Source organism: Ursus maritimus, unplaced genomic scaffold (assembly GCF_017311325.1).
Source record: "Ursus maritimus isolate PB19 unplaced genomic scaffold, ASM1731132v1 scaffold_34, whole genome shotgun sequence".
Classification (NCBI taxonomy): domain Eukaryota; kingdom Metazoa; phylum Chordata; class Mammalia; order Carnivora; family Ursidae; genus Ursus; species Ursus maritimus.
This window is the reverse complement of record NW_024426008.1, coordinates 23,552,402-23,560,570: the sequence shown is the minus strand read 5'-3', so window position 1 is coordinate 23,560,570 and position 8,169 is coordinate 23,552,402. Positions and strand designations below refer to the sequence as shown.

The window sequence follows — 8,169 nt, the reverse complement described above, 5'->3', positions numbered from 1 at the left end:
AATGAAAATGAAAATCATCGGTCCAAAACCTATGGGACACTGCAAAGGCGGTCCTAAGGGGAAAATACATAGCCATCCAAGCCTCACTCAAAAGAATAGAAAAACCTAAAATGCAGTTTTTATATTCTCACCTCAAGAAGCTGGAATAGAAGAACAGGCCTAACCCACACATGAGAAAGCAGTTGATCAAGATTAGAGCAGAGATCAATGAATTAGAAACCAGGAGCACAGTAGAGCAGATCAACAGAACTAGAAGCTGGTTCTTTGAAAGAATAAATAAGATCGATAAGCCACTGGCCAGACTTATTCAAAACAATAGAGAAAGGACCCAAATTAATAAAATTATGAATGAAAGGGGAGAGGTCACAACCAACACCAGTGAAATAGGAAGTATCATTAGAAACTTTTATCAACAGCTTTATGCCAATACATTAAACAACCTGGAAGAAATGGATGTATTCCTGGAAACCTATAAACTACCAAGACTGAAACAGGAAGAAATTGATGTTTTAAACAGACCGTTTAATTATGAAGAGATTGAAGCAGTGATTAAAAATCTCCCGAAAAACTACAGTCCAGGGCCTGATGGATTCCCCGGGGAATTCTACCAAACATTCAAAGAAGAGATAATACCTATTCTCCTGAACCTGTTTCAAAAAATAGAAACAGAAGGAAAACTACCAAACTCATTCTATGAGACCAGTATTACTTTGATCCCCAAACCAGGCAAAGACCCCATCAAAAAGAATTACAGACTGATATCACTGATGAATATGGATGCCAAAATTCTCAACAAGATCCTGGCTAATAGGATCCAACATTACATTAGAAGGATTATCCATCATGACCAAGTGGGATTCATCCCTGGGGTACAAGGGTGGTTCAACATTCACAAATCGATCAGTGTGATAGATCATATCAACAAGAAAAGATTCAAGAACCATATGATCCTCTCAATTGATGCAGAAAAAGCATTTGACAAAATACAGTATCCTTTCCTGAGTAAAACCCTTCAGAGTGTAGGGAGAGGGTACATTCCTCAATTTCATAAAAACCATCTATGAAAAGCCTACAGCTAATATCATTCTCAATGGGGAAAAGCTGGAAGCCTTTCCCTTAAGATCAGGAACACAACAAGGATGCCCACTCTCGCCACTATTATTCAACATAGTACTAGTACTAGTACTAGTACTAGTACAGCAATCAGACAACAAAAAGGGATAAAAGGTATCCAAATCAGCAAAGAAGAAGTCAAACTGTCTCTCTTCGCAGATGACATGATACTCTATATGGAAAATCCAAAAGACTCCACCCCCAAACCATTAGACATTATAGAGCAATTCAGTAATGTGGCAGGATACAAAATCAATGCTCAGATCAGTTGCATTTCTATAGATGAACAATGAGACTGAAGAAAGAGAAATTAGGGAATCCATCCCATTTACAATAGCACCAAAAATCATACATTATCTCAGAATTAACCAGAGACGTAAAGGATCTATATTCTAGAAACTACAAATCACTCTTGAAAGACATTGAAGAAGACACAAAAAGATGGGAAAATATTCCACGCTCATGGAACAGAAGAATTAACATAGTTAAAATGTCTATGCTACCCAGAGCAATCTACACTTTCAATGCCATCCCGATCAAAATACCAATGACATTTTTCAAAGAGCTGGAACAAATAGCCCTTAAATTTGTGTGGAACCAGAAAAGCCCTGAATCGCCAAGGAATTGCTGAAAAGTAAAAACAAAGCTGGGGTATCACAATGCCGGATTTCAAGCTGTACTACAAAGCTGTGATCACAAAGGCAGCATGGTACTGGCACAAAAACAGACACATAGACCAATAGAACAGGATAGAGAACCCAGAAATGGACCCTTGGCTCTTTGGGCAACTAATCTTTGACAAAGCAGGAAAAAACATCCAGTGGAAAAAAGACAGTCTCTCCAATAAATGGTGCTGGGAAAATTGGACAGCTATATGCAAAAGAATGAAACTTGACCACTCTTCCACACCATACACAAAGATAAACTCCAAATGGATGAAAGACCTCGATGTGAGACAGGAATCCATCAAAATCATAGAGGAGAACATAGGCTGCAACCTCTTTGACATCGGCCAGAGCAACTTTTTTCATGACACATCTCCAAGGGCAAGAGAAACAAAAGAAAAAATGAACTTGTGGGACTTGATCAAGATAAAAACTTCTGCACAGCCAAGGAAACAGTCAAAGAAACTAAGAGGCAGCCCATGGAATGGCAGAAGATATTTGCAAGTGACACTACAGATAAAAGACTGGTATCAAAGATCTGCAAAGAACTTCTCAAACTCAATACACGAGAAACAAATAATCAAATCAAAAAATGGGAAGACTCATTTATGGAACATAAGAAGTAGGAAGATCGGTAGGAAAAGAAAGGGAAGAAGAAAGGGGAGGTAAACAGAAGGGGGAATGAACCACGAGAGACTATGGACTCTGGGAAACAAACTGAGGGCTTTGGGGGGGGTGGGGAATGGGGTAGGCTGGTGATGGGTATTAAGGAGGGCACATATTGCATGGTGCACTGGGTGTTATACGCAAGTAATGAATCATGGAACTTTACATCAAAAACTAGGGATGTACTGTATGGTGACTAACATAATACAATAAAAAAATTATTATTAAAAAAATGTGCAGATGTGAACAGACACTTTTCCAATGAAGACATACAAATGGCTAACAGACACATGAAAAAACGTTCAAAATCATTAGCCATCAGGGAAATTCAAATCAAAACCGCCTTGAGATACCACCTTATGCCAGTTAAAATGGCAAAAATGGACAAGGCAAACGTTGGACAAACATTGGAGAGGATGTGGAGAAAGGGGATCCCTCTTACACTGTTGTTGGGAATGCAAGTTGGTACAGCCACTCTGGAAAACAGTGTGGAGGTCCGTTAAAAAGTTAAAAATTGAGCTACCCTATGATCCAGCCACTGCACTACTGGGTATTTACCCAAAGATACAGACGTAGTGAAGAGAAGGGCCATATGCATCCCAATGTTCATAGTAGCATTGTCCACAATAGCTAAATTGTGGAAGGAGCCAAGATGCCCTACAACAGATGACTGGATTAAGAAGATGTGGTCCATATATACAATGGAATATTACTCAGCCATCAAAAAGAACGATTAAACAACATTTGCAGCAACATGGACGGTACTGGAGGAGATAATGCTAAGTGAAATAAGTCAAGCAGAGAAAGACAATTATCATATGGTTTCACTTATTTATGGAACATAAGAAATAGGAAGATTGGTAGGAGAAGAAAGGGAAGAAGGAATGGGGGGTAAACAGAAGGGAGAGTGGACCATGAGATACTATGGACTCTGGGAAACAAACTGAGGGCTTCAGAGGTGATGGGAGTGGGGGACTGGGATAGGCTGGTGACGGGTATTAAGGAGGGTACGTAGTGCAAGGTGCACTGGGTGTTATACACAAGTAATGAATCATGGAACATTACATCAAAAACTAGGGATGTACTGTATGGTGACTAACATAACATAATAAAAAATTATTATAGAAAATAAAAAATAAAGAAATAAAAAAATAAAAGTAAATAAAAAAATTATCTTAAAAAAAAAAGACAGTGGAAATAATCAAGAGAAAGAAAAGACATTGAAGAAAGGTAAAGAGAGTCAAAGGGACGTGTGGGACACCATCAAATGAGACAGTATGTACGTCATGTGGGTTCCAGAATAAGAAGAGATAGAGAAAGGGGTAGAGAATATTTGAAGCAATAATGGCTGAAAACTTCCCAAATTTGATTAAAGACATGAATATAAACATCCACGAAGCTCAAAGAACTTTAAGTTCTGAACTTTACTGAGACACATTATAATCAAACTTCTGAAAGACAGAGAAACTTGAAAGTAGCAAGAAAGAAGCAACTCATCACATACAAGTGATCCTTAAAAAGATAATCAGCAGATTTCTTACCAGACACTTTGGAAGCCAGAAAGCAGCGAGCTGATAGTTATTACTGCTAGACTTGCTCTGCACAAAATGCTCAAGAGAGTCCTGCAGGGTGAAATGAAATGACAATAGACAGTAAGGCCATATGAAGAAATAAAAATCTCAAAAAAGGTAAATACAGAGGCAATTATAAAAACTAGTATTATGGTAACAACGTTTTGTAATTCCACTTTTTGTTTTCTAAATGATTTAAGAAATTAATATGCTAAAAAGAATCATTACTTAATGTTATGTAAAAGATGTAAGTTTGTGACTTCCATAATCAAAATGGATGGGGACCAAGCTGTAAAGGATCAGAATTTTTGTATGTTATTGAAGTTAAGGTGGCAGAAATCCAAATTAGAGAGTCGTAACTTTAGAATGTTAAATGTAATCCAATGGTAATCACAAAGAAAATTGCTACAGAATATACACCAAAAAAACAAAAAACAAAACAAAACAAAAAAAAACTGAGAGAAAGGGATTTAAACATCTCCCTACAAAAAAAATAAACTAAACATGAAAGAAGACAGTAATGCAGTAAATGAGACAAAACAGCTATAAGACATATAGGACATAGAAACATGACGAAACTAAGTCCCATCTTAATCCATAATTACTTTAAACGTAAATGGATTAAACTCTCCAATCAAAAGACAAAGATCAACAGGATGGGTAAAAACACGTGATCCAACTATATGCTGTCTATAAGACATTTACTTTGGCTCCAAAGAACAAATAGATGGAAAATAAAAGGTTGGAATTTATTCCACACAAATAGTAACCCAAGGAAAGCAGGGATAGCCATACTAATATCAGACAAAACTAACTTTAAAACCAAAAAGTTTATAGGAGACAAAGAAGGACACTATATATTAATAAAATTTTAATACAGCAAGAAGATATAACAATTAGAAATACATTTAGAAACTTAATTACAGACCATCAAAATATATGAAGCAATAACTGACAGAATTGAAGGGAGAAATAGTTTATAATAATAGCTGGACACTTCAATACTCCACACTCAATAATGGATAGCATAAGCAAACAGAAGAGAAGTAGGTAAATAGAGGACTTGAACAACACAACAAACCAACTAGATCTAGTTGACGTATACAGAACACTGCACCCCACACCAGCAGATTACACATTCTTTTCAAATGCACATGGGACATTTTCCAAATTAAGTATATGATATGACAAGTATAATTGTTTGATAAATAGCATACAAAGTATTTTCTCTGACCACCATGGATGAAGTTAGAAATCAATAAGAGAAATAAAACAGGAAAATTCATAAATTTCTAAAAACTAAACAACATCCTTTTAAACAACTAATGGATCAAAGAAGAAATCAAAAGGGGAATTAGAAAAGACTTAGGAATGAATAAAAAAACCACACAAAAAAATTCTGAGTGCAGTGAAAACAATCTTAAGGGGAAACTTACAGTTATAAACACATCAAAAAACCAGAAAGATCTCCAATCAAAACCCAACTCCATATAATTTAAGGAACTAGAAAAAGAGGAGCAAAATAAACCCAAAGCTAGCAGAAAGAAGGAAATAATAAAGATTAGAGCAGAGATAAACAAAATAGAGAATTGAAAACCAACAGAAAAAAATAAATGAAACCAAAATTTATTTCTTTGAAAGGATCAACAAAATTGACAAACCTCTGGATAGATGAACTAAGAAAAAACAAAAGAGAAGATTTGAATTACTAAAATCAGAAATCAAAGTGGAGACATTACTACTAATTTTACAGAAACAAAAAGGATTATAAGGGAGTACTGTGAACAACTGTATGCCAACAAATCGGATAACATCCATGAAATGGATAAATTCTTAGAAACAAAATCTACCAAAACTAAACCATGGAAAAATAGAAAATCTGACTAGAACTATAACTAATAAGGAGATTCAAACAGTAATCAAAAATCTCCCCACAGGGGCACCTGGGTGGCTCAGTCAGGTTAGAGTCTGCCCTTGGCTCAGGTCACGATCTTGGGGTCCTGGGCTCGAGCCCCATGTCGTGGTACCTGCTCAGCGGGGAGTCTGCTTCTCCCTCTCCCTCTGCTGCTCCACTTGCTTGCACGAGGTCTCTCTCTCAAGTAAATAAAGTAAAATATTAAAAAAAAAATCACCCAACAAAGAAAAGCCCTGGACCTGCTGGCATCACTGGTGATTTCTCCCAAACATTTAAAATAAAACTAATACTAATCTTTCTCGGATACACAAATAGCCAATAAGCACATGAAAAGATGCTCAATATCACTAATCGTAGAGGAAATGCAAATCAAAACCATAACAAGATACCACCTCATATCCTAGAATGGTTACTGCTAAAAAACCAGGAAAATAACATGTTGGGGAGGATGTATAGAAACTGGAACCCTTGCACATCATTAGTGGGAATGTAAAATACATAGCCACTGTGGGAAAAATGTGGCAATTCCTCAAAAAATTAAAAATGGGATTACTACATCAAAAGCTAATGATGTACTGTATGGTGACTAACATATCATAATAATATAAATAAATAAATAAATAAATAAACAAACAAACAAACAAACTGGGGTTTTGCTACAAAAATAAAATAAAATGGTAATTGGTCATTCGAAAAAATGGGATTACTATATGATCCAGCAATTCTACTTTTGAATATATATGCAGAAAATAAAACAGGGTCTCAAAGATATATTTGTATATCTGTGTTCATGACAGCATTATTCACAATAGCTAAAACTTGCAAGCAAACTTAGGTGCCGATGGACAGATAAGCAAAATATACTGTATACACTGAATGGAATAGTATTCAACCTTAAAAAGAAAAGAAATTCTGACATATGCTACAACCTGGATGAACCTAAAAGACATTATGCTAAGTGAAATAAGCCAGTCACCAAAAGAGAAACACGATGTGATTCCATGTAAATGAAGTATTTTAGAGTAATTAAAATCATAGAGACAGAAAGTAGATTAGTGGTTGCCAGGGGCAAGGTGAAGTGGGGAATAGGGAGTTATTATTTCATGGGTATAAAGTGTCCATTTTTAAGATGGAAAGAGCTATGGAGATGGTAGTGATGCTTGCAGAACATGACTATATCTGTACATTTAAAAATGGTTAAGATGGCTAATTTATGTTATGTATATTTTACCACAATTTTTAAAAAGCAATAGCATCATGGAGAAAAAAAAGACTGCATGAGTTAGGGTGTGTATCTGCTGGTGAGGGTAGCAAGAAGAGCTTGAACTGATGACTTGTCCAGATATTAAACATATGGTAGAGAAATAAACCCATTTATTTGTCTTAGTATAGCAAATCCATGTGCCACAGCTTGGAAAAGATTTGAAATAGAGCCCTACAGGATTTTTTGATCTTTGAATCAGTATAATGATCTAACTGAATTAATACATTTACAAAAAGTCTTGCTGCTACAGTAAATTTGATGATGTATCAGATATGAAGCCCAGACCCTGCCAGATATCCCGCATATGTGGCACTGCCTCAAACCATTACCTTGTCCTCTTTATGGCTCTAATGGGGTGTTGCTGATATCAGTTTAAGGTCCAGTGGAGTGACGGGTTTTTTAAAAGGCAGAGTTTGTCAAAGTGTGGTCTGGGGGCTAAATCTGGTCTACTCTCTGTTTTTGTTAATAAAGTTTTATTAGAACAGAGCCACACTCATTTGTTTACATATTATGTATGGCTGCTTTTGCAGTATAATGGCAGAGTTGAGTAGTTGTGACAGAGATCACGTGGCCCACAAAGCCCAAAATATTTACTATCTGACCCTTTACAGAAAATTTAAAAATGCCCACCCCAGTTATAAGAGAGTAGGGAGAAGGAAGGACAAAGGGATAGGTTGGAAGCTCATTGTGGGGATCTTAAATGGGGAGGCCAAGGTGTTCGGATTTAAACTTCACTCAGTGAGGAGCCACCATAGTACTAAGAAAGTGCTATGAAGACAGACATACATCGAAGGAGAATTATAGTGGGTTTATTATAAATGTTGAGAAAATGGTGGCTAAAAACAAAAGGCAAGGAGCATGATTAGAAGGAAGCTGTAGTTATTCAAACTGAAGCGGTTAGGGTCTGGAGCAGACACTGTTGGTTGTCTGTCATCATTCAAACCCCCATCTTCCATGGTGGCAAGGCCCTGACTT

The 8,169-nt window shown here is 36.3% G+C and overlaps 1 protein-coding gene across 1 annotated transcript in view; it reads right to left on the bottom strand.

Moving 5' to 3' along the window:
- Nucleotides 1-4,862, bottom strand: part of PDCD1LG2 (programmed cell death 1 ligand 2) — an 81,286-nt gene extending 76,424 nt beyond the window's left edge. Inside the window, exon 1 of the mRNA XM_040620311.1 lies at nucleotides 3,986-4,862. The gene's annotated coding sequence lies outside the window, so the exon portion shown is untranslated. The remainder of the gene's footprint in view (nucleotides 1-3,985) is intronic.
- Between the last annotated feature and the right edge of the window lie 3,307 nt (nucleotides 4,863-8,169).